Below are 23,255 nucleotides of genomic sequence, written 5' to 3' on the forward strand. Positions count from 1 at the left end.
TACTCAAGCTTAGGAAAAGTTCTGAGGATGATGCAGGGCCACACAGTGTTTCATTCTGTTGTGCAGTGTCACTAAAAACAAAAACAACATGTGTATGTGAAAACTCAGTTATCTATAAAGAATATCTCAAAAAGGAATTGGCGCATTCGACTTGTATTGTTGGTGAAGAATACCATGTGTACCGTGGACTGCCAGAAGAACAAACACATCTGATTTGGCAGAAGTCAAGCCAAATACTCATTTGAAGCAAGAATGGGAAGACTTTGTCTCTGTATTATGGACGTGTTATCAGGGGGGACCAGAAACTGGAGAAAGAGGTCAACTTGGTAAAGTAGAGGGTCAACAAAAAAGAAAAAGATTGATATGGTGGCTGTGAAATTGGGCTTAAAGATGACAACCATTGTAAGGAAGCACCAGGACCAGACATTCTGTATTAGGCTGGATTCTCCAGAAAATAAAAAACAGTACATAATACCATTATGAGTCAGAAGTGACCTAAAAACCACATTATTTCTTGAAACCATTCTGGACATCTGAAATTAAAACAAGTTAAAAACAAAATGACAAATAAATAGACAATGACAAAGAATTTTGCAGAACTGATGAAACACATTGATAGAAAGATTAAGTAAGCTTTTATTCTAATTAGGCTGGGATCTCTAGAGAAGGAAAACCAGTGAAGTTCATATATATGAGAGGTTACATTAAAAAGTAGCTCAAAGTTGTAGAAACAGGTAATACCAAATCCATGGGTCAGATGTTCGACTGAAGGCTTCTTCTGTTTTATTTTCTCCATATGTTTGGAATGAACTTATAGGACTCCAAGCCACTTAAAATTTTACTTTTCCTTATTTTCTAGCAACTCAGGGCATTTTTTTCAGATGTGAGGGGTTTGAAATTGGGGGAGGGGTTAAAAGTTGCGAACATTCCCTCTCATGGTTTTTACAATTTTATTTATTTATTTATTAACCGTTTCATTGGGAGCACTTACAGATACTATAACAATCCATAATTCACTTAGATCAAGCATAATTGTAAAATTGCTGCCTCCCAATTTCATTTTTAGTATTTATTTATTTAGATTTCTAAAGATGAATATTCTATGTAGTTTACAGTCCATCTCAACAAATGACACCAGTAATAATGTCCTGTTAAACCCCCAATAAATGGGCCTCTATTATTTTACCCTCCCTTCCCCCCACACCCTATAATTTCTTATCCCTCTTCCCTCCCTGCTTCTGGCCCCATCCCTGGCCTCCTCTTTTCTTGGAAGACTCACCTTTGGTGTGAAGACCATTTCCTTTTTATTTGTTTTTCCTTATAATAATGGTGTCTTTATTTATCTTCATAAGGACAACTAACTTTTCTAAGCATAATGTTCTCTAGTTCTATGCCTTGTGGTGTTTAAGAGAGTCATCATTATTTTTATTGATGCATAATATTCCTCTGTATGAATATACCACATTTTGTTTCTCTATTCTCCTATAACTGGGGTTTTGGTTATTTCCACATTTTTGCTATGATGGAAAATGCTGAAATAAACATAGGCGTACATCGGTTTGTTCTTGTTGTAGTCTTCATTTATTTAGGGAGTATATGTAGTAGAGAGGTTGCAGCATCATATTTGCCTTTGTTTAAGGATGCGTCATATTGGTTCCAATAGTAGTTTTTCAATTCCACAATCCCATCAGCAATGTATCAGTGTTCCTATCTCTCATATCCCATCTAGCATTTATGATTTTTTTTTAATTTGCTGAAAGTCAGTGTGATGTTGTATCTCCTTATTGCTTAATTTGAATTCCTCTTATTGCTAATGAACTCAAACATTTCTTCATATGGCTTTGGTTGTGAGGATACCATCTTTAGAAAACTGCTATTCATATCTCATGCCCATTTTTTAATTAAGTTATTTGTATTTTTCTTGTTAAGACATTGAGTTATCCATAGTTTCTGGTAATTAGACATTATCTGATTTGATTATGCGTGGGGGCTGATCAGAAAGAAGAAGGCACGATGACTGCAGAAGTGGTGGACTCTAGGGTCAGCAGGTCAGTCCTTCCGCTACAGGAGTTAACGAAACCGAGGTTGGCAGGTCAGATGGCAGGTTACTGATTACTCCCAGGATCCCCGTGCAATATATCAGATCATTGGCTCAGGTCCAGAGAACGAGAGGTTGATGACTTAGATGCTGGATCTAGACCCAGAAAAAAAAATTTTTTTCCCCCCACTTATAATGAAAGCAGACCACACCTCTAGGAAAATTCTGTTCAGTTGATTACATGAAGGATGTGATCTGAGTAAAAGTGTTACATCCCACCCCAGTGTTATAATTGATTGGCTGTTCATGACAGATCCCATTACAGTGGTGATTACCTTGTGTTAGATCACATCTTGCCAAATAAGTGAGAATAATGGCCCAGCCAAACTGACATAAAATTTAACTATCACAGATTTTAAAAATGAATAATACTTGGATATATAATAGTTATATTTTAAGATATTGAAAGCAAAATTATTGAAAGCAGTGCAGAAGAGATTGAAATTCATCAAAGAAAAAATTATTTTGATGTCTGACTTTTCAACAACAAAGAAAATAAAATTCAGGAAAATAATATCTGTGATGTACTAAAACAAATAGCTCTCAACCCAGAATTATATACTCAGTAAAAATGTCTTTCAATAATGAACTTGGAAGAAAGACACTGAGCATTTGCTACCAAAAGACTGCTCCTAAAATTCCATTTCAAACAGAGTTCTTCACATAGGAGAAAGTGATTTCAGCTTATGTACAAAAAATTGCAACAAAAGAGAATTAACACACCCTTATTTATCTAGATCTGTCTTTTCCACTCCCTTGGGGACACTAGAATAATCCAGGGGACTTCAAAAGAAGATATCTATACTTTATCCTAGATTATGGGCCGTAGTACAAAAACTTTCATGCCTAGGGGTGCACTGAATATTTTTTTTCTCAAAATGGAGTGGTAGGCCAAATATATGACCTATAGGAAATGAACAAAAAAGGACATTTAGATCAGACACTGCACTGAAATTGAAATTACATTGCAGTAAAATGGAACTACTTGGTTTGGCTTTTTCTATTCAGATTCTTTGTAACTCTCACCAAATTATTGGGTAGGTTCATATAAATAAGATTTAAGGGACTCTTGTATTGGTTAGTACTGCCATTCCATTGGGTATAAAAGTGAGCCATCTCAGAAGCAGGGACAGAAAATCCCATGACCATCAAGTAAGAAGAACCCCCCAGTGCGAGATCTTTGCTGGACAAGCCAGGAGAAGTAGGGAAAGCAGAGGTCCAAACACTGAGACGATGGTACAGGGCAGAGGAGTCATGTCAAGAGCTTGAGAGAGAGAGCGAAGAGCAGCATGTGGAAGAGTCATGAGGCAAAGCAGGGCTTCATCGCCAGGAACAAGTAAAGGTGAGGATCTTCTGGCAGGAGGTTAGTGTGCATAAAGTCATGCCATTGGAGCAGGGAAAGGTCCAAGAGCAATGAAGCTGAGAGGTTCAGGACGACAATGAGGCAGAGGGTCAGAATGAAACATGCTAGCCAGCATGGCCAAGAAGAGGCGATGCTATGGAAAAGAGGACTGTAGCCTTACTATTTTCAGATCTTGATTGACTTACCTATTAACTTCCCTAATAAACCCCTTGATTGTGATTGTTGTCTATGAGTTCTTTGTAGCCATTTCAATGGATTATCACATTCTGCAGAGTAGCGTGGCCTGGGAAGGATAAGTGGAGTCAGCATAGGGCAAAGAACGTTTGAGTGTGGAGGCAAGCCTGATCCCTGACCTGTAGGAATCACCCTTGGACAAGTACGAGGCTGGATCTTCATGCTCTTTTGTGTAACCAGAAGAGATCAGATGTGGCCTCCATGCCACTTTCTCAAGCATATATAGTGAAAGATGACCGCTTGTCATAAAATTAGCTCCATTATTGTGTTGTTTTCTATGAGTAAATATATTTATTTTCAAACTTTGATGAGTTTCTTTACGCCAAAAAATATTTCTAGGACAAGCATTACCAACTAGAAAAGAAAAAAAAGAATGAAAGAAATCAAGGACAAAATAATTGAAAGTAAATAATCTCTAAAATTAATAAACATAAAAATATTTAGATGAAAATACATGTATATATACACACACCAACAGAATAATATAATGGAGATATAAAGAAATTATAATAAATCTTTAAAAATTAAATGTTCCAGCTCAAATCCAAAATTGAAAACAATGGTTAATGTTGGCAGAAAGATAGCACAAATTCACTTGTGTGAAATTTTAAACTGTATGGTTTATATCTCACAATAAAAATATACAACTAAGTATATGAGGGGGCTGCAACAATTTATTGGAAAATTCTTCTACCTGCTAATACCATTTTTCTATGGAATCATTGAGGCCTCGTCATATGTGCTAACACAAAAATGAACATAAGATAATAAAAAGCTTTATTGGAGCTTATTGCTGATGGAACAAGAAATGGGGTTGATTGGATTTGGTTAGTAAATACAAGTATTTCAAGACAGGGTAGATTTTTGGGTTTTTTTCTTATAATGGATGGTAGACATAATGTTATGTATAATATAATTTATTCAGGTATCACATGAAATATATATTTTAATATTATTCTCTATATCTCAATGTCTAGAATGATAATGAACTTTCATGCTAATTGTTCAATTTAAAATTTAACTAATTTGAAAGGCAACCTCAGGTATAAAATATTTTGGATGATTGTGAACCATATTGTTTTATTGTCCTTATGCTATGTAGTGAATAGCTGTTATAGACAGTGCCAAAACAAAATCAGAGTCAGGTCTCGCTGACTTCAGCTCTGCAGGTAGTTAGTTAAGTGTAGCAGATTGCACAAGTGTCCTAATTCCTCACTCTTAGTCTCCCCTTTATACTGTCACTTTGCAGTGATCTCCCTTAGGAGGCGGAGTAAATTTCCATCTCCCGTGTCTGGGCTGACACTCATCTGCTTTGGCCAGTGGAAGGTAGCAAAGACAGTATTGGGTCAGATATAAGCATTGGCCACAAAGGACTGAGTATGCATCCGCTGTCTTGAGAGTCTGTCATATACCATGTAAATTAATGAAGATAACCTGCTAGATAGTCATTACTAGTAGTAGAGCCAACAACTACAAAATAAGTGAGTGAAGGCCCCCAAAACTAGCCAGCTCTTCAGCATATGCACATAAGTTGAGTTGAGATGCCTGAAGCCCCGGAGCAGAAAAACTTCCCACTGAACAACAGACTTGTGAGAAACAATCAAATGGTTGGAAGATAAGCTAGAAAAACTCCACACAAAGGTATGCAAACTGAGATGTGTGTTGTTTTCCCTTCTCCTGAATTATGGCACTGTGAAAGCCGGCTGCACTGTGGAGCGAAAGCATTCATGAGGCGCCGAGAGGCGAGGTGGCAGGAGGTATTTTTAACAGAGTCATCAAGGCACTCATGAGGATAGCATATTTCCGACGAACAGGCGGCATAACGTAGTACTCTGCTCAAACACCACACACAGCAGAATGGAAACGGCACTTGCAGAATACGGATTCTCCCACAGGGAATGCAACAGTGAACCAGGAAAAGATCAGAGGCTCTGACAGCTGATTGGTGAATTAATTAGGTGTTGCACTTTTTTATGCTATTGTAAATTACATGTGGAGCATGCAGCCAGAGTCATAAGAAAAGACGCCAAGGATGCTAGGTGTCACACAACAGTAGGGCAAAATGCAATCAGACTCCAGAGGGAGGCCCGATGTAAATCGGTTTACCAGCGACCTGCTGAGATTAATCTTACTTATCTCTCTTTCTGAGGGGAAAATTTAGACTTGGTGGCAAAATTGCTTAGACTCCAAGTGAAAGGAATTGATGCTCTTTTAGTACTCTTTCTCCGAAGTTCTCTTGATGCAAACTTTAAACATTTAGATATATACACAAACTTTCCCCCCATATCTTCAGCAATTCCTCCTCATGAGATTTATCAAAATGAGAGTTTTGGGAGAGCTTTGAGAGGATTATCTTCATTTCTGAAGGACCTAGTTAGTCACTGTCAATGTTTGCCAAAGGATCTCAAGGCATACTCAGACAGCAGGCCTTTCGCACTACATACTGATTATGTGTAACTGTTTGTATTCACCAAACCCCCAAACCCACACTCACGGCCAATAAGTTGATGCTGACCCATAGCTACTCTGTAGGACAGGGTTGAGCTTTCCCTACAAGTGTCTGAGACTGTAACTCTTTACAGGAGTAGAAAGCTTGTACTGATATTTGGATGTCACTTCATATGTCTAGATTGAGGTAGTTAGTCTATTGTACCAAACTGCTCGATAGACACGTCGGGTTAATTGAAGGGCGGAGGGATAAATGGCTCAGTGAGCCTTGCCTTTCTAATTTTCGGGTCCCTTGCTTTGTGATGGTTGGGTGCAGCTGCCTTAGCCAGTTCCCTGCTTTAGCTGGCAAGGCTCACTTCCTTCAAGACATCCCTGAGGAGAAGCCACATGGACCTACCCTGCTGCAGCCCTGGGTGCTGGAGCAGCCACGTGGAGACCCCAGCCAGCACTGAGATGCTTACACATTCACTGACTCAGCTTTCCTCCTACAGTCAGCACCATTGCGTCTGTTTTGTGAGATGGAGGAGGACTTTGTGGATTGCTGTTGGACACACGGCTTAATGAGTTAATGTTGGACTTGTGGGCTTGGGCAGCACTGGGTTGGGATGTTTTCTTGATGAGCACATAACCTTTATATAAAACTCTCTTATACATGAGCTTCTGTGGATTTGTTTCTCTAAAGTACCCAGACTAATACAAGATCTTTCCCTCCACCCCCCTTTTTTCATATTGGGAATTAGGATAATTAAAATATTCATTTCACAGGGCTTTACATGGGTTTGCAGGAGATGTGTGTTAACAACTAATTTATATCGTCTTTCTAGACAAAATTCCCTTATGTTACATTACAGTTCTGGTCTTTATATGCCTGTGGCTATACGTAGTCCTATTTTGTATGGCATTCTCTACTAATGGACAGGATTAAAATGAGTTTAAGACCCAAACTTCATAGAGGGTATGAATCAAGCCACAATCTTTGTTTCCATGGGTCATCTTTCACTCTACCTTGGGAGAGATGTGTTTTAAGACAGACCTCCTTTTGTTTTGCTTGGAGATAGAATGTACAATTGTGGAATTTTATCGCCATGCAATTCTAGCACACATTGCCTCACCTGGAATGCAGAACTCTACTTCCTGACTGAGCTTTGGCAGAAGCGACAAGATTTTTGGGTATTTATTGACTACTGGCACTGGCCCTTCCTTTTCCTCACCTCTGCCAAACTTCCAGAATTTGGACTGAATAGCGCCTACTACCATTTGAGACATTTTCCTCAAAGTTCCTGAGGTTTTGTGGAATGTTGCAGCTAATTGAATAGCCCAGGGATGCGAGGAACACTCAGGGGCGGAGTTGGTAAAAGTGGAGCAGAATAGCACCTTGGAAGAGTTGGATATTGGATACATCATTAATCTCCAACTATTTGGGACTGGGCTGGCATTATTTTAAATAAAACCATGTGTTATTTATTCCTGCTCCTTTATGTGCCCTGGAGAATACCGAGATAAATTGAGGCCAGAATTATAACTGTCAAATAAAACATCACCTAAATTAAAGTTCAAGTCTATTTTCTAGTGGCAAAAAGATCATACCGCGATTATGTTTCCATACAATTGTATCTGAACCAGCCATCCCTACACTATAGAAGAATGGATGGGGTCAAGGCAAACCAAATCAAATGATATTTCATTCTTACCAGGAGCAAACCAAGCATTTAGTTGAACCTTAAAAACTGTGATTACTCTAGTTAGGTTCTCTGGAGTTACTTCTGACCCATAGTGGCTCTAAGAACTAACCTCTGACCGCCCGTGCCACCTGCACACTGGCTGCGGTTTGAGCACGTTGTTGCAGACAGTGTCAGTTCTTCTCGTTGGGGATTTTCTTCTTTTTTGATGACTTTTCCAAACATGATGTCTTTCAGGGAATGCTCCCTCCTGATAACATGTGTAAAGCAAGTGAGACAAAGTCTTCTGATCCCGGATTCTAAGAAACATTCTAAGAAACAATACTTCTTCCATGACAGATATGTTTGTTAATTTTGCAGTTCATGGTGTATTCAATCTTCTTCACCAATACCTGAATTCAAATGCATCCATCTTATTGGGTATTACTATGCCTTTTCCAGTTTGCACATACTGGACAATTTTTAAAAATCAAATAAGCTCCTGCCTCCCAAGCACCAAATTATTCGTTAAAAGTATTTAGACCTCTAACTTTCAGCAAAACATGGATCACTGAAAACATAAGCAATCACTTTAATGTTTATTCTTAAATTTACCTTTCTCTTCCCTTATTTGCTGTGCACTGATAAAAAGAACTTAAAAAAAATCAAACTGGTGATTCCTGAACTTCCAAGCTGCATAGTTTAAGGAATGCATGTGATCGACAATCATTGAGATCAATACAAAACCTGGACTAAGACTCCTGGAGGAATTACCTTTATTATATCTGAACTGGGAGGTATACAGAAGTCAGAGTTACCTATGGTGTACTGAGATTGATAAAACCAAATAAACAGTATTTTTGAGTCTGTTTTGACTCACTCAGATCGATTCTACATAGGGTTTGAATATCTGAATGTCTGTATGTATTTAATGGAGAAGACAGAGAGTCTTTGAAGAGACTATGATAATATTCACAAGGAGAAAAGTGAGAAGAAGAAGAAAAAAATCCACAAATTAATAAAATGGAACCCTGGGAAAAAACCAACGCCAATAGAGTCAATTCTGATCTAGAGCAGAGCCGACAGGGCAAAGTGGAAACGCCCCTTTGGGTTTCCGCTACCATACAACTTTACGGTAGCTGACAGCTTTATCTTTCTCCCACAGAGCAATTTGGGTTTAAATCACCAGTCTTGCAGTTAGCAGCCCAATGTTTAAGCTACTGGTCAAGCCAACAAAAATGCTTCAATGTCATTGACTGGACTGGGACTCAGAGAACCTATAGGTCAGAGTAGAAGAACTCCATAGGGTTTCTGATTTGTAAATCTTTACAAGCCCAGAAAGCTTCCTCTTATTCCTGCAGATCAGCTGGGGGATTTGAACTGCCATCCTTGTGTTGAGCAGCCCAGTACTTAACCCACTAAATACCCACATGATAGATGTTTATTATATTTACGTTTATTCCTAAAAACAACAACAAAAACAAACAACTTTGGGATAGATTATTAAGATGTTTTCACTGTGCAATACAAATAAATAATAGAGCAGGACAGAAAGTAATGCTAAGGATTAAATCAGTTTCCACTAGAAATAATGGTGAGACTTCTGATTAGAGAAATCCAGCACTACTGGTCACATTGCTCAAACCACTGTGCTGAGCTGCATGTCATTACTAAGAAGAAAGTAAGGCCAAAGCCAATTTTTATTTATTGATTTCTTAAATTATTTTTAATTTCTTTACTGACATATAATTCACATAGCATTCATTTTAATGGTTGTTGTATCAAAAAGAGTTATATAATTAACACAACAATCAGTACTTGAAAATTTTCTTTCTGGTAGTCCTTGCTTCTAGCTCCCCATTTCCTCCCAACCTCCCATCCTGTACCCATAATATTATCTATACTATCTCTATAGATTATTGTAGTAGATAATATGCTATAGCATATTATATTACTACATATTAGTATTACTAATTACTATAGAAATTATCTATACTATTTCTATAGAGTTACCTATCCTGGATTTCATAAGGTGGAAAATACACACACACGCAAAATCAATCAATCAATAAATAAACCAGAGAAAACCCTCGATCAAATAGAAAGTATGAAATACAAAAACTAGAACAAATTTAAAATTGGTGAAAAGAGAGATCACATGATAGAGTTTGGTTTTTACCAAACTGATCCCGCAACAAGCCTCTTTCCATGGTAGTCTACATAGTACTAAACAAAAAACTCAGTTCCAGTGAGTCAATGCTGACTCACGGTGACCCTAGGAGTAACATGTCACCTGTGGGTTTCTGAGATTCTTATTCTTTGTAAGAGCAGAAAGCCTCTTCTTTCTCCTGAGGAGCAGCTGGTGGTTTCTAACTGCTGAATCTGTGTTTCGCAGCAACTCAGTGCATAAGCACTGTTCGACCAGGGCGCCTGCTCAACAAGACAGCAATGTTCTGCCAGTCTGTGGTCCATAGCCAGAGGGGATTCACCTGAGACTCAATCCATGTGTGTTTTCCCTTAACATTTTTAAAAATATAAAACAACTTTCAAATAGGTCAAAAGGGAGATCAAATGATAAGGTATCACATTTTAACCCAACTACATCTGGAATCACCTAGTTTACCTGTTTTCTGTCTGATGGTAATGTTACTCATATCCCTATTCTGTGGTCAGAGAGGAGGAACCAGGTGCTTAATCCATGTAGAGACTCTGCAAATGGATTTTGGACTTCCACTGTCATCCCTAGTCTTCTTCAAATTGGGTATTCACAATTTAAGTTCTGATATCATTCCCTCCTTCAGATTTTGATTTAATCCTTTATAAATCTTGAATAACACTAGCTGGTATGCTTCTTCCATGTTAAATGGCTGCTTGTTTGAAGACAAGCCTTTAAGATTCCACCTGCTATTCCTTTAGATAGCTATGGACCATCTGCTTTTTTTCCCACAATTTCAAAGCCTGCTTTTTAATGAACAGTATTTAAAGCTTAACTTCCCTCCACTCAACTGTCAATTTCCCATACTCTGGTAACCTGTTTATTATGATAATGGTGCAAGCTATATCTCAGAGTCATCAGTGGTGAAGAGGTTTCCCTGGAGCTTCCAGACTAAGGGTAGACTAGGAAGAAGTAGGCGACAGTCCACTTCTAAGAAATTAGCCACTGAAAACGTTATGAAAAGTAGCAAAGTATTGTCTGATATAATGCTGGTAAATGTTTAAAAAAAATAAAGAAGTCTCATTGTAAACAAAACAAAATTCTCACAACTGTACAAATAAGAAGATTGTGATAAATAGAAAAAATATTAAAGTTGTGAAATATTTCATTTTACTTAGATCAGCAGTGAAAAATAAAATGACATATTGCTTTAGGCAAATCTACTGCACAAGACCGTTTTTAAAGTATTGAGGAGCAAGGATGTCACTCAGAGGACTGAGGAGGGCCCTGGTGGTGTGGTGGTTATGAGTCGGGTGCTAAATATGAAGAGATCAGTTCAGAACCACAAGCATCTTTGAGAGAGAAATACTGGGATTTCTACTCCCACAAAGAGTTAGAGTCAGAAACTCACAAAGGGCAACGCTAACCTGTCATGGAGTCACGATGAGTCAGTATTGACTCGATGGCAGTTAGTTTGATTTTTGGTCTTTGGAACTCAAGACTTGGTACTTTCATTAACCTCATATGCATGTGAAACTTACACAGTGAATGTGAAAGATTATACCACAACTGACTTGTTTGAATTTTGGTGTTGGCAAAGAATATTCAGTTGGCAAAGATTTGTTTAAATCTGTCTTAGAGGAAGTACAGCTAAGATGTTCCTTAGAATGTGATCGCGAGGTGCTGAAGGGATCAGTTATCAGGCATCAAAGAATGAAAAATCATATCGTGTGCTCACCTCCATGATACGATCCCTGAAGACAAAGTGAGTGCATAAGCAAATGTGGTGAAGAGAACTGATGGTGCCCGGCTATCAAATTGTATAACTCCTGGAGTCTTAAAGGCTTGAAAGTAAACAAGAGGCCATCTAGCTGAGAAGCAACAAAGCCCACATGAAAGAAGCACACCAGCCTGTGCGATCATGAGGTGTCAAAGGGATCAGGTATAAGGCATCATCAGAACAAAAAATCTTACCATAATGAATGAGGGTGTGTGTGTGCAGAGGAGAGACCCAAAGCCCATTTGTAGGCCACTGGAGATCCCCCTGCAGAGGAGTCTCAGGGAAGAGATAAGCCAGTCAGGGTTCAATATAGCAAGATGAAAAATACAACTTTCCTCTAGTTCCTGAATGCTTCCTCCCCCAGCCACCCCCATTCCTGCCCCCCGACTATCATGATCCGAATTCTACTTTGCAAGTCTGGATAGACCAGAGGATGTACACTGGTACAGATAGGAATTGGAAGCACAGGGCATCCAGGGCTGATGATCCCTTCAAGACCAGGGTGTGAGTGGCGATACTGGGAGCATAGAGAGAGAGTGGGTTGGAAAGGGGGAACCTATTACAAGGATCTCCATGTGACCTCCTAACTGGGGGATGGACAACAGAAAAGTAGGTGATGGGGGACGTAGGGCGGGGCAAGATATGACAAAATAACTATAAACTATCAAGGGCTCATGAGGGAGGAGGGAACGGGGAGGGAGGGGTAAACTTGAGGACCTGATGCCAGGGGCTTAAGTGAAGAGCAAATGTTTGAGAATGATGAGGGCAACGAATGTATGGGTGTGCTTTACACAATTGATGGATTGTGATAAAAGTTGTATGAGCCCTTAATAAAACGATTAAAAATAAATAAATAAATAAATAAATAAGAAGAAAGATAGAGATGGCAAGATTTTAGCTCATGTCTTCTGGACTAGTTACTGGAAAACACCCGTCCCTGGAGAAGGGCATCATACATGATAGAGAGACAGCAAAAGGAGGAAGACTGTCAAAAAGTGGATGGTCACAGTTACTCAACAAGAGCTCAAACACAACATTTGTGAATATGGGGTAGGACCAGGCAGTGTTCAAAGCAACTCTTTAATTAACTAAAGTGTTCAATAAAAATAGAATTAACAGCATTTTGGCACAAGAAAAAATGACCACAAATGGTATTTCATATTCATCATAAATATTGAGTTAAATGGAGTTCAATATTTACCTCATCTGACTAAAATTCCACTGCACACTTTCAAAGCCCAAGCAGTCCATGATCCAATTTTCTAAAGATCATTTTCAAATCCTATAAATAAAAGAAAGATGAAAGAATATGTTCAGAAGAGTAATATATGCCTCTGTAATACAATGGCAATTAGTAATGGAATTTTTTAATTATTACCCCACACTGCCACTGCAAAAATTGAACCTCCGTTTATATTACTGGTATCATTACTTTGGTGGAATGTACAGATTAGAAATGAAAATGATATGTCTGTATGGAACTTCCCAGACACTAAGCTAGACTCAAGCTAGTGAAATATGAGTCACCCAGTTCCATTTCACTTACTGAGGACGTCTTCTGAACTATGAAACATAACCATATTTGATTGAAATATTTCATGTCGTTTATTTATAACTATTCATAAATAATTTTCTAAGGATAACTTTGAGTTTTAAATAGTAGGGGTTTGTATCCATGTTTAGATTTTGTCATTCACTCCTTTACAAGCTTTAAGCCAGTATTTTTCCTTTATATTTCCCAGCATTTTCTGGAATCTTTTTATAAACCATGGTAAACTCCATATAGACAAGCATTTGATAAGTAGTTGGAGAATACTTTAATTATTTTAGTAGCTTCTACTTTTAGATAATATGCAGTATATAAAGTAAAAATGAGATTTATATAATAATTCAGTTTTATAACCAGTTTTAATTCTCTATAGAGAAACATATTTAAAAAATCATAATTTTCCACCATCTGCCTACTTAACAATGAATAAGGTTACAAGCAAGATACATGAGTACTTTGCTGCTCCCCTCTGTCATTGCTGTATTCTGCATAAACAAATGCTCCCAATTTAAAAAGAAAAGAAACAGACCCATCAATACAGACGCACCAGACCCTTGGGTCAGACTCATACAGACCCATCAATCTAAACCTTAGCATATCTTCTTTTGTGAAATTCTTAAGTGCAGGCACAAGTACTGATCTATTACCCACAGGGTTGGAAGTTTATTACCCATGGGTATCTTCCCCCCCAGCAATCTCAAGTCCATTAGGCAGCAAAGAAGATCAGAGTAGAATAAAATGGAGATCATGGGAAATGGTATTCTTGATTGAGCATTTAACTTTTTCAAAACATATGTAACCAATTAAAACAAAAGAGGCCATATGAGGAACTTCATGAAGGGCTAGATTCATATATATGACGTTAGCAATCATATGTCAATGCCCCTCCACTTGACCAAGCATGATGTACATTTCCAAGGACTGATTTCTCCTGATATCATGTTTAAAGCGTGGGCAATGAAATATGCATGTGTGTGTGTACATACACAGCCTCCCCCCAAAAAACTGTCATAAGTTGATTCAGATTCATATTGACCCCATAGGGCAGAGGATAGCTCCCTCTGTGAGTCCCAAGACTCAAAGCCTTTACAGGAGCAGAGCATGTCGTTTTCTTCCGTAGAGTGACCGGGGCTCTAACTGCCAACCCTGTGGGTAATAGTTCAATGTGAAATTCAGGCATAGATAGATAGATGATCGATGATAGATAGATAGATAGATAGATAGATAGATAGATAGATAGATAGATAGATAGATAGATAGATAGATAGATAATAGATAGATAGATCGATAGATCGATAGATAATGGATGGATAGGGAGAAATTAGATGGTAGGTAGGTAGGTAAGTAGGTAGAAATCCCTTAATTTTTCATGGAATGTACTAATTGAATATTACAAATAGAGCAACATTCAATAAATGTCATTTCTAGAAATATATATTTATGCAAAAATACTTTAAAATGTCTATGTGGATTTTTAAAAATATAATATACTATTTATTCTATTTAATTCTATCATTACAAAAATAGCTATTGAGATTTAAGCTATTTAATAATTGCAATGTAATAAATGTAGCCCTACTGTTTATTGCAACAATAGAGAAGACTACAAGGAATAGGGGAGAAATATATGAACTAAGGAATTTTGACTGTAACATTCAATAGAACTTTTTAACATTAAAAGCAATTTTTTTACAATTAGTAAAAAAGCATACGACAGCACTCCTTGACTGAATCACTCTAAAGAGATTTCACTTAAAACAGGTTTTCATAGACATTGTCAAAGAGATTCTTTCACTGTTCCCCTACAGAGAAACTGATTTTAGCATGAAATACACATTGCCTTGTTCTTCAATAGAGAAAAGCAGGCATGAACGAAAGCATTTCTGGTTATTTTAAGTTGCCTCCTTTCAAATGGCTTTGTTTGGGGGATCCCAACAGAATGGCAAGGACTTCATTGGGGTTGCTGCGGTGGCTTATATTTCCTTTTGTTCTTGACTTTCTTAGAGATGTACATGGTAGGCAAATCGGCATTTTTATTGACTTTAATCTTTCAAAACCCAAGTGTAAAAAGAATTCACTCTTATCTTTCTATTAGGTCAATCAAGTTAAAACTTTTCATGGTGTTTAAACTTTTAAATAGTTGAAATTCTACTACAGCTAGTTTTTTTTCCCATTTTGATTTAAAAGATATATTTGGAAACAATCTCTTTAAATTATACTCCAACAATAAATGTATTGTGTCTTGTATAGATTGAATAATAATTATTCATCTTATTCAATTAATTATTATTCAATACCATCTCAGCCAATATACTTATTGTTTTTAGATCTGGGCTTGTAAAGTTAATTTCTCTAAAAATACGCAGAACCATGAGTATTTTCTGTGATTTCTGGTAGTCACTGCCAGATTACCCAATAGATTGAATATTAGATTGAATATAGATTGAATAATAATTAATATACACTGAATGTCAGACACTTCTAACTACATCTATTAACTAATTCTCACACAACTAATACTTTCTGACTGAAAGATGAAAATTGGAAGCACAAGGAGGAAATGGTAGGGGGGTCATATCTGACCTCTGGTACACAAGGGGAATGATCATCCAACTCCACATCTGCTCTATAACCATGCCTATGAGGCAGAGATCAGAATTGCCCCCACCATCCATCCTTCTCTACCTTACTCTAATACTCAACTGTCCCTCCAGCAACATTCTACTTCTCTGCTGCATTGGGTCATGGCAATGACTACCCAGAAATCACAGAAAATACTCATGGTTCTGGGTATTTTTAGAGAAATTAACTGTACAAGTCCAGATCTAAAAACAATAAGCATATTGGCTGAGATGGTTATGGATTATGTTAACTAGTGACTCCTAGGTAAGACTAGGTGTGGAGCCCAACTATTAACTGGGTCACAGTTGGATAACACCTCTTTAGGAGCGTGGCCATTTGTATAACCAAGAGACCTAGCAGAGTGGCTTTCTCTTTGGCCTTTCAAATATTTCTGGAGCTTGCATTTGCATCTGGTTTCTAGGTCTCCTGTTGCATCAGCTGCAGACCCCAGGATCCTTTTGGCTAGTTTCAGATAAATTTACCACTGCCTCCACCAGCCTGAGCCCCAACTGCCTGTGCTTCATCATCCTGCTTTTTATTTATCAGCTTCCATGAGTCAGGAGAAGCCTGACTTGAACTGGACTAGACTTACCTGCTTCTCCAGCTACGTAAGTCAGTTCTTAACATAAATATATTTTTCTATACAAACACATTCAAGTGTCCCTGGTTTTGCTTCTCTAGAGAAACCAATCGAACACACTGTCCTTTTGTCTGAAATCCTTCTTCTCAACCATGCTGTCATTATCTCAGCCTCTGCCTGGCTCCGGGAAGTATTACAAAGCTCCTTTAGATAAATGCCCAAAGAGTACTCCACTCTGCAAGCCAAGTCTCTTGCCCAAAGACATGCAGCTTAACCTGTTCTTTGGGCTGGGAAGTCTACTGTCCCACTCAGTCTGATGATCTAGGTGCTCTGACCTCTTGTTCAGAGACTTACGCTCCCTCCACAGGTGGTTCCACTTTCTTGATGGTCTTGGCACTCTATTCTGACTTCTGAAATAGGTCACTTTATACCATGTTGAATGTCGCAACTGTACAATCCCTGATTTAGAATTCTCTACATATTACCTCCATGTTTTAACACTGTCACTGGATGTAATTTAGGAAGACTATGGATAGAAGAGCCATACCAAGTAATTTCACTTCACTGCCACACACAGATTTCCTAACCTAGCAAGGATTGGAACTTAGGAAGTATGTTCTAAGGCTTGAGCTATCAACACAAATGCCATGTAACCTCTCTTTAACAGATAGTAACAATGACATTTCAATAATGGTGTCCCAAAAAGTCCCTTAACTTTCTTAGTCTTCTTAATAAAACCAACCCATAGCAAAAGATATAGACATACAGGGGGACAGAAATAGGTTAGTAAAAAATAAGTCAAAATCTCCTCCTCTGATAGGGTCGCTGAGTGGTGCAAACAGTTATGCATTGGGATTCTCACATCGAACTTGGAAACTGGAGTCCTCCTAGATGAGCCTCAGAAGAAAGGCCTGCTGGTCTAGTTCTAAAAAGTCAGCCATTGAGAACTCTATGGGGCACAGTTGTATTCGGACACATATAAGGGGGCTTTACAAAGTTCACTTAAAAAATTCCCTGTTCTTTTCATTCCATTTTCCATAAACGTTTTGGGCTTGCACTGAAACAGAATCTACTGGATGGCACCTGGTGGTAGAGTGTTGTTGAGTGACATCAAGAACGACGCACAGCATTGTTGAGCCACACACAACAGAATGAAACACTGTTTGGTCCTATGCCATCTTCACAATTATTCCTCTGCTTGAGCTCATTGCTGTTAACAAATGTGTCAGTCCGTCAGTCCATCTCCTTGAGGGGCTTCCTCTTTTCACTGCTGCTCTACTTTATGAAGCATGGTGTCCTTCTCCAGAGACAGGTCTCGCTTGACAACATGCTCAAAGGATGCAAGATAGAATTGCCACCTTGCCTCTAAAGAGCACTATAGCTATACTTCTTCCAAGAGAGACTTGCTTTTCCTTTTGACAGCTATTGGTATTTCCAATATTTTTAGCTAACATCACTATTGAAATGCATCCAGATCTTCTTATGTCTTCCTTATTCAATGTCCAACTTTCCTATGCATATGAGGCAATAGAATATACCATGGATTGGGTCAGACAGATTTACCCATTGTAAGCCATCATTTGAGCTCTTGACTGCTGTTTCCATGAGCATCTATTGTGTGTCCAAACAAGACAAAATCTTTGACAGCTTTAACCTTTTCTTCTACTTTTATCATGATGTTACCGGGTGGTTCAGTTGTGTGGATTTTAGTATTCTTGATACTGAGTTGCAGCCCATAGTGCAGCCTGAAATCCTTGATCGGCATTACTGAGTGCTTCAAGTCTTCCTCACTTTCAACAACCAAGATTGTGTCAAGTACATGTCACAGCTTGTTAATTAGCCTTCCTCCAATTCTGATGCTACCTTCAAGAAAGGTGTACTTCAGGATTGGAAACTCTCTCCAATATTCCCTTGTTTAAAAAAAAAAAACAGAAAGAAAAAAGGGCCATATATACTCGAGTATGAGCCAACTCGAATATCAGCCAAGCTACCTAATTTTACAACAAAAACTGCATTAAAAATGTGCTGAAAACCTTGGCTATTACACGAGTATGGTAAGCATATTTCTGATTTGAGCCAAGATCAATTTGACTTCAGGAATGATAACCCTTCTTTCAGGTTCTCTTCTGAATCTCACCTGATTCTCTGGCAGCTTCCTGTTTGTTTTTTTAATCGTTTTATTAGGGGCTCATATGACTCGTATCACAATCCATGCATACTCGTATCACAATCCATGCATACATCAAAAAGGCACATTTGTACATTCATTGCCCTCATCATTCTCAGAACATTTGCTCTCCACTTAAGCCCCTGGCCTCAGCTCCTCATTTTTTCCCCTCCCTCCCAGATCCCCCCTCCCTCATGAGCCCTTGATAATTTATAAATTATTATTTTGTCATATCTTGCCCTGTCCGACATCTCCCTTCACCCATTTTTCTGTTGTCCGTCTCCCAGAGAGGAGGTCACATGTAGTTCCTTGTCATTGGTTCCCCCTTTCCAACCCACCCTCCCTCTACCCTCCCAGTATCGCAACTCACACCACTGATCCTGAAGGGATCATCCGCCCTGGATTCCCTGTGTTTCCAGTTCCTATCTGTACCAGTGTACATCCTCTGGTCTAGCCAGACTTGCAAGGTAGAATTCGAATCATGATAGTGGGAGCAGGGAGGAAACATTTAGGAACTAGAGGAAAGTTGTATTTTTCATTGTTGCTACATCGCACCCTGACTGGCTCGTCTCCTCCCCGAGACCCCTCTGCAAGGGGCTCTCCAGTGGCTTACAAATGGGCTTTGGATCTCCACTCCACACTCCCCGCATCATTCACTATGGTAAGATTTTTTGTTCTGATGATGTCTTATACCTTATCCCTTCGATACCTCATGATCACACAGGCTGGTGTGCTTCTTCCATGTGGGCTTTGATGCTTCTCAGCTAGCTGGCCGCTTGTTTACCTTCAAGCCTTTAAGACCCCAGACACTATACCTTTTGATAGCCGGGCACCATCAGCTTTCTTAGCCACATTTGCTTATGCACCCATTTGTATTCAGTGATCATATCATGGAGGTGAGCACACAATAATATGATTTTTTGTTTTTTACGCCTGATAACTGATCCCTTGGGCACCTTGTGATCACACAGGCTGATGTGTTCTTCCATGTGGGCTTTAATGAACTGTTGTGACCATTGGTTTATGATCTTCAGCAAAATGTTATTGCATGTGATATCAGTGATATGGTTCTATACGTTGAACATTCTGCTAGGTTACTTTTAATTGGAATGGGTACATATATGGATCTATTCTGATCCGTGACCAAGTAGCTGTCTTTCAAACTTCCTGGCATAGAGGAATTAGTGCTTCCTGTGCTTCATCAGCTTGTTGAAACATTTCAACTGTAAGTCAGCATCCAATAAATATTTCTGACAATCATGAGTTAATAAGTATATGAGAAATCTCATCTGAAAACTGTCATTTTTTTCACATTTCTGTAGGAAGCATCAGCTTCAAATACAGTAACCGAGTTATTGTTGGGAGGGGCTGTCCAGTACAAGAAGGAAGCAATGCCTGGTCCTTCAACCTCCTCACAATTGTTATGTTTAAATTCATTGTTGCAGACACTCTGTCAATCTTGTCTTTTGCTTTCGGTTTTACCAAATAAGATATCCTTTAGGTAAGACTTACAAATGTTTTGGCACTCTACCACTAGTTGACATGTAGTAGATTCTGCTTCAGTGCAACCCCATTTTTACTTATCTTTCAAAATTCATTGGAGTAACAATTGGATCATGACTCCCCACCAATCGTTTGCCTTTGTGCACAAATTGTGTGATGGTAAAGTTTTTGCTCCTTAATCTACTACCAAAAAAACCAAAAAAACAAATAACAAACAAAAAACCACTGCCATTGATTCAATTGTAACTCATAATAATACTATAATTTAATATACTAGACCCTGTAATATCTAAGGCAATTAATCTCTGCAGCCTTCTCTTTCTCACTTAATGACCTTCTCTGTGCTGAAAGATTTTCCTCATTGCAAGACCCTTTGTTAGAGTCCTTCTTTATCTAGCCTGGCCCTTTCCACTTTAGATTTCACCTTACATGCCACTCTCTTATGCATTTCTCATTTTAAATGTCAGCCTCTTTTAATATTCTAGTATGACTTCCTACTGCTTTATTCCCTGCCATTTCTTAGAAAAATGTAGCAATTTTAAAGACTGGATTTAGACTTTAGAAAAAACAAATTCCCATCCATGAAATGCATGTGAGCTTTAGTGGCCCTACAGGATAGGGTTGAGTAACCTCTGAGAGTTTCTGAGAGTGTAACTCGTCACGGGATTAGAAAACCTTTCTAATCCCTTTCTCCCTCTGGGTAGCTTTGAACTGATTTGAATCTCCCTCTGGGTGATTTTGAACTGATGACTTTGCAAATAGTAGTGCAACTCCTAGCAACTTTGCCACCAGGGCTCCTTCGATCTAGATCTTGACTTTATGAATATCCCACTTACTTGATTGTATGCTACTGGGGCAGATGTTTTGCCTATCTAAATATTGGTTTATTTCTAAAATGAGGTAAAATAGTATTTACCTAATGTGACGGTTATGAAGATAATGTGACTTAATACCTGTCAGTACTCAGAACAGTGTCTCACACATATCAAGCATCCAGTAAACATGAGCTATTTTTGTTCAGTGAAATCATGCACCCAATAAATGAGAGCTACTATTATTCAATAAAATTACCTTTATCCACAGAGTTATTTGATTATATTTTTTCCCACCTCCTTACCATGCAAATTCCAGGCAAGCTGCAACCATCCCAAATCCTGTGTGTCTAAAGTGCTGGGCTTAGAAAAAGCTCATTAAATATTTATTTAACTGAACATGTATTGACTAAATGCAAAACCAACTACATCGAAGGTTTTCAAAAAGGAAAAAAAATATATGGTTTAGTAATTTTGTAACAAGTGAATCTTCTAGTGTCTGTACAAGCATGTGGCTCCTGGGTTCCACTTGTGTTCCTCTATTCAGAGGCATTTGGAGAGCGACTCTGAGCCACTTGCAGACATTCTCGGCTCTGTGGGGCTGGAGGCCTTCTTGCTTCCCAGGCAGGCTTAGCCATTTGGGGACTTGGATGATTCACAGAGAAGGGGAGCAGGGAGTCCTAAGAAAATATATCTGAGTTTTAAAAGCTTGCTTCACAATGACCAAAGCTGCAACACAGTTCCTCAAGATTCAAACTGAGTCCAAGAAAAATCTCAAAGCTCAGCTTACAGATGATTCACCTTCCAAGGTATAGGGATGTGGGTTGGGTGCTAAGCTATGTGGATGTCTATTTTAAAGATAACAACTTCTGGTGCCTAGTCAGTGAGGAGGTCCTGATGACGCATTTTGGAAAACACTGTCACCTGCTGCCCCAACAGCATGAAACTACAAGACTCTTTAAATATATTCATATCCCATGTAGTCTCCATTTAAAAAGGAGAGGGTATGAAAGAGTTCATGGAAAAACTGAAATAAAAGGCAATAAAATTTATTTAACACATTTTTTGAAGCCCCCTCCTATAGGTTCAGGAAAAAGGTCAGGAAGAAAGTGTGCACATTCCACCCAGTTGTTCTACTTTCTCAGAATATTCTTTAAAGCTGACACCAATAACCTGTCTTTGAAACAATCTTTGAATGGCATGTACTTTGCATCCTCAATTTGCTTCCCTAACGCCAGAGAAGAAGTATTATTGTGTGATGTTAACTGATCCCTGAAGTAAAACTGAATCATAATTCAATATTATCTTCTAACACAAATGATGTTCCTTTTAAAGATAAGACATTGACAGACTATTGAACAATATTGTTCAATGATTCATTTATTCGCTACACATTTATTGAATAATACTTTGAGAAGGCATTGCAACCGCAAAGAAAAACTGGCAAGTTGCACCCTTGGAAAAAGTCATAAATCACAACCTTAGCTAACGTGGTAGCTCTGAGCCAGAAACTTCGCATCTTTTTTTATTCATTAGACAATGAAGTAGGGATCATGATTGCCATGTTACAGAAATGAGACAGTTGGACATAGAATTCAACAATTTCCCCTACTTTAGTTATAGAATGAGTAATGAAGCCAGAGTTTGAACTTGAAGCTTTCTGTTTTCCAAATCCACTGTTTCCTCAGTCTCTTTACAATTATAGACTTTCTGGCAAAGTTGATGAAAGGTTGGTAACAAGGATATCTTTATGCTGAGGAAGGGCAAGATAGCAAAACCAACACCATCCACAGTATAATGCAATTAGCTGAGGAAAGTCTCTGAATTTTCTGAGCCCTGTGCTACATTAGCTTTTTTACAGATTGTAGAAAGAGAAGAAAGGGAAAGAGAAGATGGCAGTCAGGAAGGAGAGAAGGGTGTGGAGATGGGGAAACTATATCCACAAAGGATGAGTGAGGGACTGATTGATCCCCAGTCAGAAGGTCAAATCTACAGTGACTAAATCTATTTCTAGGTCAGAATTATGTATTCAGTATATATGCCCAAAAAAAGCCCCCCAAAACGATTGTTTAAATATAAGTAGAAGCATCTGAGTAACTTTGTAAGAAAACCCTACTCAATGCAAGAACACGTTGTTCTACTAAAATGGCATTCCAGGATGCACAACTTCCCGACATGATTGCAGAAGAAAAATGTGAGCATAAGCAAATGTGGTGAAGAAAGCTGATGGTGCCTGGCTATCAAAAGATATAGCTTCTGAGGTCTTAAAGGCTTGAAGATAAACAA

General features: G+C 38.4%; 1 long non-coding RNA gene across 1 annotated transcript in view; it reads right to left on the reverse strand.

Annotated features, from left to right (window-relative positions):
* LOC123521569 overlaps positions 1-23,255 on the reverse strand; it is a 258,583-nt gene that overhangs the window by 157,528 nt on the left and 77,800 nt on the right. Inside the window, exon 2 of the long non-coding RNA XR_006679990.1 lies at positions 12,938-13,018. This is a non-coding gene — a long non-coding RNA (uncharacterized LOC123521569). The remainder of the gene's footprint in view (positions 1-12,937; positions 13,019-23,255) is intronic.

The sequence above is a fragment of the Echinops telfairi genome, unplaced genomic scaffold (assembly GCF_000313985.2).
Source record: "Echinops telfairi isolate 266 unplaced genomic scaffold, ASM31398v2 ScPeMD7_25;HRSCAF=90, whole genome shotgun sequence".
NCBI lineage: Eukaryota > Metazoa > Chordata > Mammalia > Afrosoricida > Tenrecidae > Echinops > Echinops telfairi.